We start from the raw sequence: 19383 nt of genomic DNA, 5'->3' as shown, positions 1-19383 counted from the left end.
AATAAATAAAATCTTAAAAAACAAAACAAAACAAAAACAAAAAACAAAAAAAAAAAACTGAACATAATAAGACTTTGGAACTCAGGAAAGTATACATAGCCAGAAACACAAGTTTGCATATGACAAATTCATGGGATTATGATCTAAATTAGGTGGGAAAGAATAAGATCTATTGCCCTAAAGGTGTGGCTGGTAAACTACAATGGTGTGGTAATACTCTTCTGAGAGCTATTGTCTGTCAGGTGGGGGAGGTGTAAGACAGTTGAGCAGAGCAGAACAGAGATTCATGATAGTAATATTTCAAGGGAAATGCAGTAGGACTGTGATGTCACCACAAGGGACCTACCTAAATTAGTGCCCATGACTTGACCATAAAACTGGGTCAAGGATATATTGTTTTCTTCCAAAGATACATTGTTTTTTTCCACCATCCTCAGCTTCTCAGCTATAGACAGAATGGTTGGATCTAACCTGGTTGAAGTTTGGCCAAGTTAATATAATAGAAAGGTTGGAGAGAGGGAGGGAAGGATGGAGGAGGAGAAGCAGGGGGAAGAAAGGGAGGGAAAGTAGAACTGAGAGAGGGTGAGAGGCCATGAAAGGAGGGGGGGAAAGAAGCAGGGACAGAAACATATTGCTTTGTTTAGTAACTGTTTTGTGACTAACAAGAATTGTCTGTGCACAATATATAATTAATAGCAGATTTTGACTGTATAGAATAAGAAAGCACTTCAGAAAAGAAAATATACAAGTAAACTCACAGAGGTTTTTTGTTTTTGCTTAATTTCCTTTACAAGTATTTAAGGAACAATGTGAATAAACTGTTGAGAAGAGAAATAGCAAAAGGTAAAATGAATAATTTGATAGTCTCTATGCATCTAAATTAATTAAAGATCAAGACCTTGAACTAGATTGACCATTACTGTAAAAAATAAACCCAAAGATTCTAAGAATGGATTTTAATTAGTGTTAAACAAATTCTCAGACCAGGAAATCATATGCATCAGTCGATATACTGTACAGAAAAATAGATTCTTGCTTTTTCATTATTCCCCTCACAAATACAGTGTTTTACAATATTATACTTGTTCAGCAAAATGTAGCAAGTTAATCCTATTCTCATAAGAATAATTTCAAACCCAAGAGCCTCTTTTATAAAATGCTGAGCACATATTAGCTACTTTTATTGATTTAGACAATATATGAGTTGTCAGAAAATCCCTATTTTTTTAGAGCTGTAACAAGATTTTCTTGACTACAGATATTTTAAAACAATCATTAGTTACTTTTCTGAGCAAAAATAAATTTAGTTCATGTTGAAGATCTATAATGCTAATCATTGTGTCTTTTCTGCGTTTGTTTGTTTTTTGGTTTTTGTTTTTAACTAGGTACCTTAATGGCTGACTGCTCAGTAGGAGACTGGATGTTGTGCTGCAAGCATAGTGGTTACAGGGGTGCTTCCCTTTGGAGCAGATGCGGAGACTACTTATTAATTCAATTCCTCTTTTCCCAAACCGATGTTTCCTTAATTTCATCAGTAGAAGCAGTAGCTATTTGAAGCTGCTGCATACATGTTATAAATGATCGTTCATTTTATAGGCCAAATGCCCCTTCTCCCTAAAAAGTGAATTTAACCCATAATGGGATTGAGCCCTATTTGGACTGCATCCCATAAGAATTTATAACAATGATCAATACAAGGTGCATCTTGAGTTTCGGTTGGTGGTGCTAGACAAATCTCTCCTTTCTTTACCTTCCACCCCAATCCCAGCAGCACTAATGGACTGGTAATCTATGGGAAAACTGCGGAAAGAGGAAGGCAAGAAGAGAGGCAAGGTGACACCGGGGCCCCAGTGACTTATTCTTTGTAACTAGCAAGAGAGAATTAGATCACTGCATCAGCAAACCTGAAATACAGAAGAGAGCTCAGTCACTGCTCTAATTGGGGTAAAATTGGAAGAGCTTTTTGAATTACATGGATGTCAGACTCTCTTTCCTCAATATCATTCATTCCACACAAATTAACATCCATGGTATACTAGACATTATACTAATAACCACATATACAAAGGTGACTGCAGCGCTGTGCCTGTGAAAGTAGGAAGGAAGAATAAGGGAGATGAGCATACATCTCTAGAGATATGTGAACACATAGGAATATGCTGTTATTTCTGAAGAAGTAATGAAACATGAGTTTGGAGGCAGAGACTATGTCCATAATTTTAAGGACCTGATGGCAATCAAAGTTTGGATTTTTTTTTTTCCCCAGTAGACAATGGAGATCATGAACATTTGAAGATTTTTAAGACCAGGGAATAATATCTTAACATTTGAGTGTTAGGAAAATCATTCTGGCAAGGCTGTGGATAGGATTTATTGAGGTGAAAAGTTTGAGACATGGGACCTTTTACAATAGTTAATAAGGGATAAAAGGAAAAGAAAGACTGGATTGAATTTTGAGGATAGAGAAAAGAAGATGGATTTAAGAGATAGTTGGAAGTATAAATAATGTGGTAGAGGGACTAAAACAAAGAATCTGATGTTAAAGAGGACAGTTTGGGGCTAGAGAAAATTCTGAGAGTGGATATGATTACTTAAACAAAAGATATAGAATGAAGGAAGAAGAGGAAGAAAGATTATAACTTCAACATACGCTAACATTTAAACAGAATTCAGAAGAACTTCATAGGATTCTTGGAAAGAAAAACAAAAGGGAGTCAAGGAAAAGAATGGAGGTGTCAGTATGACAAATGACCAAAATCCTATTCGAATGTGTATTGAAAGGTAGCAAATAACAATCATTAGTGCTCTTTGTCATAGTAGTTTCAGTAGAGTTTTGAAGGTGAAGCTGCAATTGTACAAATAGAGTTTGAGGAAATACAGTCAGGTGGGGATCACTCTTAAAAAAGGAGAGGAGGCCTATGAAGGGAATGAGATGCAATGCCATTTTTAGGGGGAAAACAGGCTTCTAGGAAGGGCATTTTATTTTTTTGGTTTGGTTTTTTGTTTTATATTGAGGCATATATTTACAAATTTGTATGCTAAGGGCAACAAATCCAAAAGAGGGAGATATTGAAAATGGACTAAGAGGGGAAATATTAACTAACTCAAGATTTCTAACCAAGGGTAGACAAGATGCAAAACCAGTTGTAAATATATCTTATTCAGGAGAAGGAACATGTCTTTTGCTGAGATGGAAAGAAATGTGGTACAACTTTTCAAGATAAATTAACTTATGAGGTAGACAATTTTCCTTCTGAGAGTCAATTTTTTCTTTGTGAATTAGCAATTAATTTAATTATGAATGAGATTTATGTTGAGGTGGTAGAGAACTTAAAAGGCTGAAGGTTTATAAAAAATTGTCATAGAGAGCAGGAGAGAGACTAGCTAAGACATTAAGAAATACTGACAAGTGGCACTGATTATCCAGTGGATGATTGACACTATATTTGGCAACAGTCTTATCAATTTCAAAATTGCCTTCAGAACAATACAGTCATATATGTGCAGAAGAATAGAAAATATTTTTCCAAGTCTGTGGGTAAGAAGGTTTTTAGATCAAAGCTTGTAAAATAACAAGAACAAAGTATATGAGTATTATAAATATGGTGCTTGTTGAAGAGACAAGAAAGTGCAACGAGGAGGAGGCTATGAAAGGCTGGGAAAGGAAAGGAACAACAACAACAACAACAACAACAACAACCATATTCAATGTTATGGGTTGAATTGTGTCACCCAGAAAGATACAATGAAATCGTAACCTCAAGTACATGTGAACGTGACCTTATACGGAAGTAGGGTTTTTGCAGTTGGAATCACATTAAGCTAAGACTGTTAAGGTGGGCTCTAATTCAATATGACTAGTGTCATTACAGGAAGGGGAAATTTGGACAAAGACAGAGACACTCACATTGGGAAGGCCATGTGAAGATGGAGACACAAGTGGAAAAGATGGCTATGTGACAAGAGAGGCAGAAATTGGACCAATAGGTCTACAAGCCAAGGACTACCAAGAATTGGTGGCAAACACCAGAAACCAGAAGAGGTAAGGAAAGATTCTCCCTTACAGGTCTCAGGGAAAACATGGTCCTGGCCAGCATCTTGATTTCAGACTTGCTAACCCCAGAACTGTAAGGCAATAATTTCCCGTTATTTTAAGCTATCTAATTTGTAGTATTTTGTTATAGCAGGCTTAGGAAATTAATATATCCAATAGGAGTTATCATCAATGATCTGTACAGATTCATCAGTTTTTAGAATGTAGAGAAAACTAGTTACACATCCATAAAATGCTTTTCATTTTGTTTTTTATAAGTGATTAGTTTATGATGCATATGACAAGAATATGAGTAAGTAAGTTGGAAAATCCTTTAAACAGCTCAATCTTAGAAAAAACACACACACACGTCTTTTAGCATTTTCTATTAAACTATTCAATGACCATAGTGTTTCTCAATATTGAAAAAACCTGATTTTTTCATGCTCTTTCAGGCTGAAATATACTTTGTTCAAGTAAAACATAAATGTAAACATATTATAAATTTAAATGTTGTAAGATCTATTGATGGGAATCATTTATTTGCATTTTCTATCCCACACAAAGCATATATAACTAGTGATTCTATTTACCTGCTTCTCTATAACACTGATTTAATTAGGTTGTAATTTATATAAATTAAAATAAACAAAATATATTGTAATTAAACATTCACCCTGTGAATGTGGGTGTCTGTTCACGTTTTTTAAAATAAATACTTGACTGTGAAACATATTTATTTGTATATTTAAAATATTTGAATGGGAGATATTGATAGGCAGTATTTATAATTGAGAATTTTATTGACACCTTAGATGATGTATAGTGCAAGGAGGAACAAAGATGTTTTTTTCTGTAACAATACAATGTGGCATACAATTTAGGAATGCTTACTTTATCACAGAGTTTACAGAGACTACCCCATTTCTTTCTCAAAAACAAAAACAAAAAAACAGAACAGTGAAATAGCTGCAATTAAGCTGATTATACAGATGAGAAAACCAATGCTTAATAAGCATGAGTGTCTTGTCCAAATTCACACAACTGAGAAATGATTGGAACAGGGCTGGAGCCCAGTCACATCCCAGAACCTTTATGGCTAATCACTATACTTCTTGAGTAAATTTCATAATAATGTATCTAAAGAACATCCATTCATTGCATTTTATTTTCTTCTCTTTTAAGAGTACAAGCCATTTCAAAAGACTATTGATAAGATATTCTGATATTAATCTTCTCATTTCAAACTCCACTATAAAATAATTGGAGATAGAGTGAATAGTCAGAGCATATGATTTGCGAATAACACATATATAAATATAAGTCTGGGTTATGCCAGATTGGCTGATGGATTGTCTTAGTATTTCATACAAAACAGGCAAAGAATAACTATTCTTGTTGAAAAAAGAAAGAAAGAGTTAATTATGAATTAGTGTTTAGAGAATACTGCATAAAACTGACCTCATCAGCAACTGGTTATCAAAAGAAGAGCTAGTAAGGAGAAACAAAGTTTAAAAAAAACAGTAAAGCTTCAGGTAAGATAAACTAGAAAATAATATTAGAAAGATTATAAATACAACTGGGGAAAGGAAGAAAATTGAAGAAGTTGATTGGATTTTGCCAAGAAACCATTTATGACTGTAAAATAATGCTAGTAGAAGGCTGAGGTCAAATATTCTGCTGAAATAACTTCCCAGAAAAATCCTAATCTTTTTTTTTCACCCAAAACAATTTTCAGAACTTTCTCTAGTTTGGGGAGTGATTATGGGTATTGCATTTTCAAAACATTTCACCTACTATGTGTTTCAATCAAATGTATTCATAGGAATTATTTGGGAAACAAAATAACATCATTTCTCTCTCCATATCTCATAGCTTCATGATCTGTTACATGATTATTTTCTAAATATAGGGGAATAAATGTAAAATTTATTATACCTAAATTAAGAGGATTTATTAAACTTTAACAGGTCTGTTAAAAATTCCTGCTGAAAGTCCTAACCTTCCAAATCCTAAACTCCAAGATCTTGAATCCAGTAATATTAAAAGAAACTAAAGAGGCTTTTCTTCCAGCCTCTGCATGATATATATAGATACGCAAAATATATAAATAACTGTAAAATATATAAATACAAATTCATATTAACACTTCTTCAGCTCAGCCAGTCTTCCAGCTTCCTAGATCAAGGAATGAAGTAAGACGCTCATTTAGAATTTCGAAAGGAGACTAGAAAAAGAATAGGGTGACATTTTAGCCTTAGAAAAATGTACCAAAAGGAGTAAGGAAGTCAAAATACACAGAAAAACAAAGAGTAATGTTCTGGGACTTAAATGGAGATAAACTGACAAAGCCATTTCACCTCACAAAGTTATCTTGTGGTGAAGGAGCACCAGCCCTTAATGCTCAAGGAATCAGTGTGGTTGTGATAGTGCGTGGGGTGTTTGTGGTGGTACTGGGAGAGGGAAGGGGAATTTTGACTTTATGAAGTGAGTTATAGTAGGACATGGAAAACCAGAGCGGAGACCATTTGTATGTATGAGTTGGGTGGAGACACAAATATGAGGAGAAAAGGGATAAATATGACAATGTTCCATGTTCCCTTTAGTGAAGGAATTGCCAATAAAGTTCCCTTTCCGCCTTTTTTTTAAGTTTGGTTCCGAACCTCTGTATTTATTCATCTAGATTCTGATGAAAATATATTTTACAAGTGTTTACTGTTTAATTCATAGGTAGCAAGCCTATTCACAAATTCTCTAAATCTGAGAAAAATTTATAGTACTACAAAATAATCTGAGCCACATTTTAGCAGTTTACAATATAAAGTCACTTTATATGTAAATTCTAAAAATTACCAGTCTCTCTCCACAGAAATAAATCATGTAAAAATGGGCAATATTCTACAAACCACATTGTGCTTTAGGGTGGTGTACAACAACTTGCATTTTAAATCACTCTAGTTTAGGAATATGATCTAATCCCATATGGCCTACCACTTGAAAAAATTGGCTATAAAAAAGCCCATGTATAGATATTTACTTGGTACTTTATTTCTGGTAAAATCTGAATGATTGTCAATTCAGAGTTAGGTTGAAGTTCTGAATATCCCTTCAAATTGGAACACATTTCAAGATTATTTTCATAATGAGAGAACAAAACAAAATGTAATTTGGGTCAGAATCTGAAGAGCTCCATTGGAAACATATCTTAAACTTGGGTCTTCTTTACCCTTCTTTGAGAGTCTTTACATGGCAGAAATAAAAGAAAGCACTTTTATGTGTTAGTATTAATGACCAGATGCTCAATTATATAAAAAAAAAATTAAGACATTTCTATGTTTAAGATAATTACTCTAACCCTCGCTGGTATAGTGACTTCAATATTAAGATTTCCAGAAACTGGGCCCTCACTACATTTATCATACCTATCATTAATCTTTAAGTGCAGACTTCAGCTGAGGCTCATTTATTTGGTTCTCAAAACCTATCTACTGTATATAGTAATTTATCCTGAATAGCCTTCCAAAAAGATATTATTCCCCAAATCCGGATTTCACAATTCACCAAGAAAACTCACACTTTTTCAAATACTTTAGGTTTAACACCAAATATAAAATGTAAGGAGAAAAATAGAAATCCCATATAACATTTGTAAGTATATCTGGCATAGATTCAAGAAAATATAAAATATATAAATATGAAGCATGAGCAGAAATCACAAATATTCATCTGTAAGTCATTCACAAGAGTCACTATTAATAATTTTGTGCAGAAAGAGAAACCAAGTCATTTACTAATGGTAAATAGTATAAAATATGATTTTTCTTGAATGAAGGCTTAGAATCAGGGTTCTTTCAAAGAAGAGCTAGTATGGCACAAAATGACAAAATGACAGAAGTCAAGAACCCACAAACAACACTATGATAAATGGAGATAGAGTTTATATTAAACATTTTACCACTCAAACACTCTTCTACTTAAATGTGCCTTTCCATCAACTCCATCCCTCTTTTCTCCCACTCTTAAACACAGTAAACTGAAGTACAAAATACTATCAGCAGATATATAGCTCATGGTCAAACCTTTGAAATTATTAGAAGCCCTAGGTAGCTGCCTTAACCATTAAAAAAAGAATTGAAGAGAAATCAATTTCTCTTCAAAACTTACAAATCAGTTAAAAGATATCAATATACATTTAGAAAAATATTTTCAACTCTCAACAATCTTAACAATTGGTATAGCATATGAAAACACAAAAATACCAATAGCTCTGGTCATAAGGCCGCAATGGAGTTTAAATCTTCTGGCCAACAGGAACTTCTGTGTCAAAGAGGTACTATTTTAAAATGAATTTTTATGCCCATAGTAATTCTCATTTGAAATGAAACACAAAAATCTGTATTTTCTCTTTATAAAATGATATGGGTCAATGTTTTGCTTAATGTTACAAAACCAAAAAGGATATTGCAAAATAATTTAAAATTCAGATGTGTGGGCAGCTAGGCTCCAATTTAATACACTACAATGAAAAGTGTTTGTTTTGGGGTGCCTGAGTGGCTCAGTCAGTTGGGCGTCTGCCTTCGGCTCAGGTCATGATCCCAGGGTCCTGGGATCGAGACCCGCATCGGGCTCCCTGCTCCGCGGGAAGCCTGCTTCTCCCTCTCCCACTGCCCCCGCTTGTGTTCCCTCTCTCGCTGTGTCTCTCTCTGTCAAAAAAATAAATAAAATCTTAAAAAAAAAAAAAAGTTTGTTTTTGGAAAAAAAACCAAACTGTATCTTGGTTATAATGACAAACCAGCTTTTCTGCAGTGGGTCCCTCCAGCAAAGGCTTAATATATCTGATTTGTCAAAGTCAACATTCCTGCTAATCTTTCCCACCATTGTCAAGTGCTGAGCGCTATCACCATGAAATTTAGGGAGAAAAATGGATAATGGGCAGAAGGTAATCTACAAAACATCAGAATAAAATGGTCTCTGAGCATAGCCACAAGACAGATGTAGGACGAATTAGAAGATCAGCTCTGTTTTATGAGATTTCCTTTGTAACTTTTTGCCTATACTAAGTTTGTTCGGATGTAAATTAGTCCTAACTTTACTACATTAGTTAATAAATATTTTAAGACTCTAAAAATATTTTCTATTAGTGTCAAAATGTTATGTTTTACTGTATGTATGGTCAGGGTAAAGTAAATAAAATAATATTAAATATGAAATGCTTTAAAAGCTTTAAAGCAATATTATTTACTGCTTACTGGAATTTAACCTGAAATAAAAATATTTAAGCCAGAGTTTTAATATTATATCAGCCTAAAAATATTCTATTTAACTAAAAAATGTCTTTGGGAAATTACAGAAAATGTATGGCAACCATATTTTTTTTTTCAGTTCTAGCAATATGAATGGAATTTTCTGTAATGGAATAACTGAGAATTTGTTAATCAATTATATGATATATTCCCCTATTGAGTACATGTGTGTGCAAGTGTGTGCATGTCTGCACACATACATGCATAATGTGTATGCATGCTGTAATTGAATTACATTGTAATATAAATAGAAATTTAATGATTCTGAAAAAGCCTCATAGTAGAAAGGATTGAGAGTAAAAACCAGGGAAATACAAATCTTTAAGTGTTCAAATATCCATCCCTAAATGTATTGAAAATTTTAGCATGAGTCTTCACATTGAGATTAGCACTCTCTCCCTCCTTAGTATTGAGAGAGTCAATGTGTGGACCCTCATTTAAGTATGTGTCCACTTAGGACCATTCACCATGCAAGCTAGATATTTAGAAAAGGAGCATCAAAGATGTAGAGCAAAGGGAAAATAAGTAGACCTATGTTTTCTGGATATAAAACTTTCCACTTTCACTCGAGTTATATAAAAATCAAAATTAATAGTATAGAACAGCAAATCATGAAAAATTGACCTGAATATTTGTGTTAGCATGAACAGCAAATCATGAAAAAATGACCTGAATATTTGTGTTACCATGTAAGACATGACAATTAAATTTCTCTTGTCACAGCCTACACTTTTTGGTTAATTGACATAGTAATAAAACATAGAATAGCAGGAAATAAGTGTTAGGAACACTGGATTTAAGTTAAAAAAAAGTGGGTTCCAGAACCATTTCTACCACATATTAGCATCCTTAAAACCTCTATTTCCTCATCTGTAAAAGGGGAATAATAATAGTGCTTCTTACGGTTAAGAGGTCTAATGAACCCTTTCTTTAGGTTCTGCCCACATTTTCCTGAAGCAATCAGTGGAAATGTACTATTCTCTCTCCAGTTGGTTAGAACTTCTCTTATGTTGTGCAGTGTTCCCTTTTTAGCTTGGAGCAAAACTCAGTACATATTTTTCCTTTATTTTTAAAGAGAATTTAGGAATATAGGGTTGTTGTTATTATTATTACTATATTCAATGATTAGTTTTCCAGCTTACCTCTTCTCTGATTGATTTACTAAACTGATTTGACAGAACTGAGAAATGGATGAATGTTCTAGGCTGTATCTTCTCAGTCCCTGAAGCATTTGTGAGTGAGGATTGGCTGGGCATGAGCATCATCATCATCATCATCATCATCATTAAACACAAATATAGGGCTTAGTGTCTTATGCCAGGCATTAAGAACATGTTTATTAAATCTTTTAATTATAACAACTCAGCAAAGTAGGCACTATTATTATATCTATTTTATAGGGGATAAGTGAGGCACAGAGAGATAAAGTGACTTTTTTAAAGATACATAGTCATTAGTGATAGAAGCTGAATTTAAGCCAAGGCAGCAAAGTAGTGGCTCCAGCTCTTTTGGTCTGGACATTATGGTATGCAGACTTTCTTCATAATTTAAGAAGAATGAGAAATATATGTGATGGCTTAATATTTTCAAAATTGTTTTGCATATTACACTTGCATTTGACAATGTGAATGCCGGCAGTGGTAAGTGTTAAATAGCACTGAGTCCATTCTCTTACCTTTCTGCTCTAAGGTCTAGAGTGTCTTGCATCAACCAATGAACAAAATTACATAATGATCCCTTCTCCAATAAAAATATTGAAGTATCACATACACATAACTTCACCAATATCTTGGGGATTTTTCAAGATCAATGGATGGGTATTACACTTGCCTTTGTATAACAAAGTTTCCTTCTGATTATATGGAGACCTTACAAATGTCTTTGTCCCTGCATAATTTAAAGAGTGCTAATTAAATTAATGATAGCAATAATAATAATCAATACCTATATCAATAACTATATAGTTTGTTCCATGGTATACTTCTTATATATTTTATCTCAATCAAGTAAGTAAAAATGCAAAACTTTTTCCTCTTTCCATAATAGAAGCAAGCTATGTAAACGCATACAAATACTTAAATATCTTGTAAGGACCTTTCATTTTAAAACTATCCTCTCAATATTAGATAGACACCACCTATTAGATACTTATCTAGATAAGCAATATATATGGCATCTGCCCCTGACAACTCAAAATATGTAGTCCATCACAGTCAATGACTTTCTGGCTATTTCTATTTCAGCACTGCCCTTAGATCATTAGTGTATGTTTTCATTTTTTACAAAAAGGAAAATCTTACATTGCCATTCCTTCACCCAGTGGCTCATAAGTCTGCTGCCTTATTGCCAGATATTAAGAAGAATAGAAGAGGAAATATATCATCATAATAAAATTCTAATTTATTGATCATTTCTAAGATACCAGACACTATAGTAAATAACTATATCATCTCAGTTAAATTTGACATATAAAGTATAAAAATCATATGTAGACTTTCTTATGCCATTGTTCTATTCAAGTGTCCACACCTTTATTTTAAAAATAGCTTTATTGAGGTATACCTTATATGCAAAGAACTGTCCATATTTGATGAGTCTGTGCCTTGTTAATGTCAGCTAACAGGGGCAGGAGGTATTGAAGAAAGACAGGCAATCACGGGTTTAAGATACTATTCTTACAGTTGTATTCTATAAACTTTTAGGAAAGAAGAGGGTTGTGTTTTGTAAGGAGAGGCCACCTTCTTCTTTTAGCGTGCAACTCTGATGTTCTCATTCTACATTTCTTTGTGGTAGGATATGGACCATAAATGAATCTATACTTCATACTTACAGTCCTGACTTGGACTATATAGTTACAGGAGAGGTAGGCAGTGCTATACACAGTATCATTATGATGCTACATTAATACAGTTACAGATAGTTTAACATTTTAAAATATATATTTTCTACTTTTCACTTTCTGTCCCTTCAAAAATAAAGTGTTTAATATCATAGAACCTGTAGTTGACTGACTGAAGCATTCTTTTTGGTTATGGAAATATTTTTGTTGTTCTCCCAGCCCCTTGCACACACACACAAACACACACACACATGCACTTGCACATGTCCAGACCCTTCTATACATTCAGGAAGAGAAATTTTCATATCCCTAGTAGCATATTTTTAATTGTCCAATAATAGACAATTCTATTCCATTTATATTGGTGGAAGGAAAATATCTGATAGCCATGTTTTCTGAAATGTCATAAAAGGTGAACCTTTTCATTCACATAGAATATTTAAAAGCTAATATAGTATAATATCTCTGTGACAAATTACTTTACATCAGGTTATAGAAATAGGAAATGCATGTATTATATATAATTCAAGACAGAATTCTTTACCTAGATTATCTCATTTAATCCTATAGAACAGATGTTATTACTTCCATGTCAGAGATGAGAAAACGCAGGTGGATAGAGGTTAGATTAATTGTTCAAGTTTTACTACTGGTGGGCAATGGAACTCGGTTTTGAACTAAGGCTGTTTGATTCTAATGTGCTTGTTCTTAAATATGCATCTGCAGAGAACAGACCTGGGCCACATAACAGAAAAGAATCTCTGAAGATTAAGGCTCAGTTCCATTGCCAGGTCATTCACAAAAGTGCTGGAAAGTACCATTAGCTTGGCGCAGTAAAGAACTAGGCATCAAAATCCTGATACTAAAGAATTCTGCTTCTTTTTATTTATCAATAAATCTAATCTGAAGAGAAAGGAAGGAGGTAATGGGGCAGCTGGGTGGCTCAGTTGTTAAGCATCTGCCTTCGGCTCAAGTCATGATCCCAAGGTCCTGGGATCGAGCCCCGCATTGGGCTCCCTGCTCAGTGGAGAGCCTGCTTCTCCCTCTGCCACTCCCCCTGCTTGTGTTCCCTCTCTCGATGTCTCTCTCTCTGTCAAATGAATAATTAAAATATTAAAAAAAAAAAGGAGGTAATTGTTCTTCATACAGTCATCTACTTTTCAGGGTATAAAATCAGTGACATTTTATCAAAAGTATATCTAACATAAAATAATTTTTCTACCTATCATCTATTGATCGATTCATCCATCCATCCATCCATCCATCATCTACCTATCATCTATCTGCCTATCAATCTGATATTTTATATATCTGTATGTGTGTAAGAAATAATATTTCAAGTTGACAGTAATCTTAAATTCTGTTGAATAATAAGTACATCAGATTATTTATTTTCCTACCTAGAATAACCTGAAAAAACACTCATAAATATATGAATGAGAGTTTGAGATAACCAAGATAAAAATGCATTACACTTAAAAGAGATAGAGATATTGATAGATAGTTGCATATAGGTTTTAAAATTCCACATCCTATTTATTTTTCAATAATATATTTTCAAATCCTAAATCTAGCTTGGTCATTAATTAAATAATATATCCCATGAATTGGAGTGAAATATATATACATATATATATATCTCAAATATGAGATTTTACTTTACATTTAATTTTAATTTACTTTATTATTTGCTATTACTTTTAAAAATTTGAAATAAAGTGTACCAATATTAAAACATATGTGCTTAGAAAAACATAAATTGTTTACAAATCAGAGTAAATATTGCTTTGTTAGTAGGAAAAGTCATAGGTTAACTTTGTAATAAAGTTAAAAATTGTATATAGGCAAATACGCAACTCCCCGCACGCATGGGTTATCTTACAAATTGTTCTGTCCTTTTAAAAATATTCTTGTTTCTAAAAGGTTGTTTCTCAATTAAGTATATTCTATGCTTAACATCTGGAAAGTGAAATATATTTCATAGAAGAAGATACGTGCTACAGGAAAATCACAAAATGAGGCAGACACCCTGAAGGAGTTGACTGTAGTTAGGAAAGTCCTTTCCAATGAGGTCTAAAAAACCACAAAAAAAACCACTTCAAAACAAAACAAAAATTGAATTAAACTGATAAAATTACATTACTATTTTTGGAGAAAATATTTAATTTTCTATACTTCAAAACACACTTCATGTGAATTAAAAATAAAGAAAACTGGAAAAATATTTGTAACTTATATGGACAAAGTTTTTCCACTGATAATGTTATTATTACTATAGTATAAAAATTGAAAATTACATAATATTGGTTCTTTTAATTTTTTCACGTGAAGTTTTCAGATTGTGATATTCATTTTTTTAAACAATATTATTTATTTATTTTTGTGAGAGAGAGAGAGTAGGAGCAGAGGGGTAGGGGCAGAGGGAGAAGCAGACTCCTTGCTGAGCAGGGAGCTCGATGTGGGACTCGATCCCAGGACCCTGGGATCATGACCTGAGCCGAAGGCAGACGCTTAATGACTGAGCCACCCAGGTGCCCAGTGATATTCTTGATATCATTGATATACAGCTTCTTTTATAACAATAAAATAATAATAGAATTTCTAAGCATTTCTTTAGATAGCAGGGGTAAATTAGATTATTGTTTGAAAATATACAGTTCCTCCCTCCCCCATATCCATGGGCAGAAAATACTTTCAGGCCTCTTGAGTTTGGGCTTGGTCACGTGACTTGCTTTGGTCAATAAAATGTTAGTGACTATTGCAGCAGCTTGAGGAGGATTGAGAAGTTCTTGGGCTTGTTCTTTCACATTTCTGCCATCACCATAAGAAGAAAAGGGTAGATTTGGGCTAGCTTGCTGGTACTGAAAGGAAGTTGAAATACGTGGAGCAGAGTTGACAAATTCCAACATGACACTGACTGTAGGAATCAACTACAAATACTTTGATAGAAACTACAAATGTTAAAGTTAGGAGGAGTCTTACCAACCTACTGCATTTAAATTACTGCAAAATGGGGGAGGGGGGTAAAGTGACATTCTTTTGAGGAAGTACATGTGGTTGATTAGTGGGTAAGTTGAATGACTTGATATGGGCAAACACATAAGAATAGATTAGTGACTTTTCAACAATATAGATGAGAAATTTTTACAAGGTACTTATCAGGGTAAATTAATGGCAATGGAAAAGATGAATCAGGAGATACTTTAAGAACAAGAAGTTGTAGAACTTAGTACTGATTATATAGTATGGTGTCAGTCATATGTGACAAAGGAAATGAACATATCAATATTTAGGGACAGATTGATAATGAGAATGATGGTTATTAAAATTGAAGTGCAAAATTGTTAGTGCAATGGTCACCTAACAAAAATACTAGAAGTGGAAGAAATTTGGCTGCCTTTTGACCATTCACATGTAAAGAGAATTGTCAGGGGATATCTGCAGTACCAAAATATCTTAAAATAGTAATGACTAACCTGTTCATAGTAATATGTGCTAGGCATTCTTATTACTGACATTATGTATTTTCTTATTTAATCTGAATCATTTTATAGTGACAGAAATGTTACCTTCATTATATTAATGGGAGAGTTTATATTTTTTTGCCTAAATTCACAAACAGTAAGAAAGAGGAGTGGCAGGCTTAAAACAAAAGTTGTCAAACATAGGACCTCATGGCCTTGACCACTAGCCTCGACTGAAGAATTGAAAGGAATGAATGAGTACAATTTCCCTATGAAATATCATAAGCATCAAGTTTATTCACTCTTGTCATGTACAGAATATTTTCTCACAAAAAGGTATGTGAATTGATGGAAAAAAAACCCAAATCTCATTTTTTTTTTACTTTCATAAGTAAATGTCATATAGTGTGTGTATATGTGTGTTAACCATAAAGTGTTATGGTTAAGTAAATAATGTTACGTGTTCCTCACATGTCACTATAATTACAGAACAGATCAGCCAAAGAAAGAATAACTAGGGTAATCAATCTAGTATAATCATAATGTTTTTCCTGAAGATACCACACACTTACCACGCAGTGTTAAACTTAGTCTCTCTTACTCTAGGAGAGAAAAATAAAGCAAATAAGTAAATAAAATATCAAGTAGTTGTAAATTATTGAAAAAAAAAAAAAAGTGTGGTAGCGGTATACAGAGTGACCACAGGAGGGGGAAGCTGGAGCAATCTTTCTGAGGAGGTGGATAGTTCACGTGAATATATAAAATGGGGGAGTAATCCATGAGGATATCTGAGGGAATGATGTTCTTGGTAGAGGGAACAGCAAAGTAAATGTCCTATGGCAAGCTCATTCTTGGTGCACTCTAGGGTTAGAAAAGATACCTATGTGGTAAATTTACAACAAAGCCAAGTCCTATATTTGCTGCCTCACATTTTTCCTCATCTATTTTTTTTTCCTAGTAAATACATGTTGTTTTTTAGAACAATTTTAGGTTCACAGCAAAACTGAGCAGAAGGCATGGAGAGTTTCCATATATCCTTTGTCTCCTCCCATGCACAGCCTCCCCTAATATCAATATCCTGCACCAATGATGCATGTTATAGTCCATACACATACACTGACATATTATTATCACTTGTACATTTCTTATTATTGAGTTTTAAGAATTATTTGTATATTTGAATAACAGTCTGTCTTATTCAAGCAACTATAACAAAAAACAATAGACTGAGTGGCCTGTAAAAAACAGAAATTCATTTCTCACACATCTAGAAGCTGGGAGTCCAAGATCAAGGGTCTGGTAGATTGGTTGTTAATTTCAAAGTCCATTTGTTTATTGCTGGTTTATATGAAATTGATTGACTTTTTTAATACTAATCTTATATCCTGCAACCTTGCTACAATTGCTTCTTAGTTCCAAGGATCTTATATCCAATTATTTTGGATTTACTATAAAGACAATCATGTCTTCTACAAACAAAGACAATTTTATATCTTACTTCCCAATACATATACCTTTTCTTTTTTTGTTTTTTTATTTCTTGTTTTATTGTAGTAGTTAGTACTTCCAGTATGATGTTAAGAAATTGTGAGAGGGGATATTCTTGCTTTTCTAAATCTTAGCCAGAAAGTTTGTAGTTCCTCACCATTAAGTAGAATGTTACCTGTAGTTTTTTTTTTTTTTTTTTTTGGTAGATGTTGTTTATCCAGTTGAGGAACTGCCTTTCTATACCTAGTCTGCTGATATTTCCATAGTATATCTTTAGATATATAATGCATACATATATATATCTATTATTTTCAGATACAGAAATGAAGTCTTATGTGATAGTTTATTTATGTGGAAAAAGGCTAAAATATGAAGTACAGGGAAATGAAAAAAAAACAATACAATGAGTTTTAATTTGTTAACAGGTTATCAAATCTAAATATATTTAATAACATGATGATATTTTGCAATGAGATCTGGCAGTGAGAGTGCTTCTTATATTATTTTTATTTCTTGGGCCTAAGTTGTTATTCTTTATATGCTTGTCAAGCTCCCCCCCACCCCGTCTCTCTTTCTCTGTTAAATACATACATACATATAGTATATATCATATGTAACAAAACATAATACACACATACATACATATACATATTTGGGGTGGTGATAGTGCTTTTAAAAAAAATTAAAACCATATCTACTTATACTCACCTGGAAACCACCTGTTAGCTTATAGCTTTTATAGAGAAATCATCTCATGTCCCCGGGTATCTGAGATATTTCTAGAGAAATTAAAATATCTCTCTTCACCTCCAGAATCCAGCTTAGCTCATTTGAACAGAGATCAGTTGTGCTATATTTTCTTCAGTAGTGTTCACCTGAATCTATAAAAAGTGTTACTATTATAACTAACAAATTTCTTAATTTATCTACCAGTGGGTCACACATAATAAATTTATTTGCTAAGAATTTATTATATAAGGTTAACCACCTTTGAAAGAAATGTAAGAAAAAAACCTTTATAATTTAGAATGTAACCTGGATTTTAAAGAAATAAAGCAAGTAATTCTGCTGGACTTATCATATTTTAATTAATAGCAGAAATGGTATGCCTAGAAAAGTCAATCAGAAGCAAAATGAGGCATGTCTATTATAAATAGAGATTTTTAATTTATAAATTCTTAATTTATAAATCAAAGTACATTTTATAGATACATACACATTTCAGAGATACTAATCTTTTATGCATTTATGATTAAAATGGTATAATTTTTTTTTAATTTTCTTCTGAAGACAGATTTAGCCCTGTGTTCTATGTACTCCTCTTCCTCTCTTCTAACCTGCAGCTGACTACAATTTCTTTGACCTTTTATTTCCCTTGCTGAACTCAGTATTTCAAAATAAGTTGTATTAGGTATTAGTTGCAAGTCATTCTCCTCTTTCTCAGTAATTTCTCATTATTTCTGCATTATCTTCTGTCTTCTTTCTCTGCAATTTTTTTTTATCCTATACAAATGTTCAAACACTGCCTGGAGGGTTCCATTATATATAATCATTAATATTCCTTAATAAAAGTGATACTTGCTTTTAAATGAACTCTATTGTGAAATATATTCTCCACAAGAATGGCTAAGGCAATTTCTTTTTCTCCATTTGTTGTAACCCCAAAGAAACTGACTGCTATAACTTTCACATCCATACCTCTTTCTCAGACATTTCTTCTCAATTTGATTAAAAGCTGTCCATTATGAAAAAAAAAAGCTGTCCATTATGAATCTTTGTTCAAATCCCACAGATCTCAAGATAAAGATAACTATATTAGCATTTGCAATATGTCTCTCAATATGTTGACTCTCATGCAATATGTTAACTCTCATTGTTTATTCTTATTTTGTTAAAAGGTATGAATGCCTGAGTAACAAAATCTGTTTATTGTTCTATTTTCATATACTTTTCCCTTTCTTTGTTCCCATTAATTTGCATATTTAAAGAAATAGTGAATTTATGAAATTCAATAATATATAGTGCCAGCCAATAGTAAAATAGAAACACGGTAGAACCTAATCAAACAATGGTTAGGGTAGAAGGTATTTTTATTGGCTGATCCAAAATCTAACATGCCTGTCAAGTGTATCCTTATTTTATCAAAAGATGCACCTAGCTATTGGTACACTTCACTGTAAGATTCCTGGTATTATTTTTATGTTTATTTATTTATATTGATGTACAATTGTCACACAATGTTTCAATTAATTTCAG

Source organism: Mirounga leonina, unplaced genomic scaffold, assembly GCF_011800145.1.
Source record: "Mirounga leonina isolate KUSES-001 unplaced genomic scaffold, KU_Mleo_1.0 Mir_418, whole genome shotgun sequence".
NCBI lineage: Eukaryota > Metazoa > Chordata > Mammalia > Carnivora > Phocidae > Mirounga > Mirounga leonina.
The sequence above is the reverse complement of the archived record's forward strand: the minus strand, read 5'-3'. Positions refer to the sequence as shown.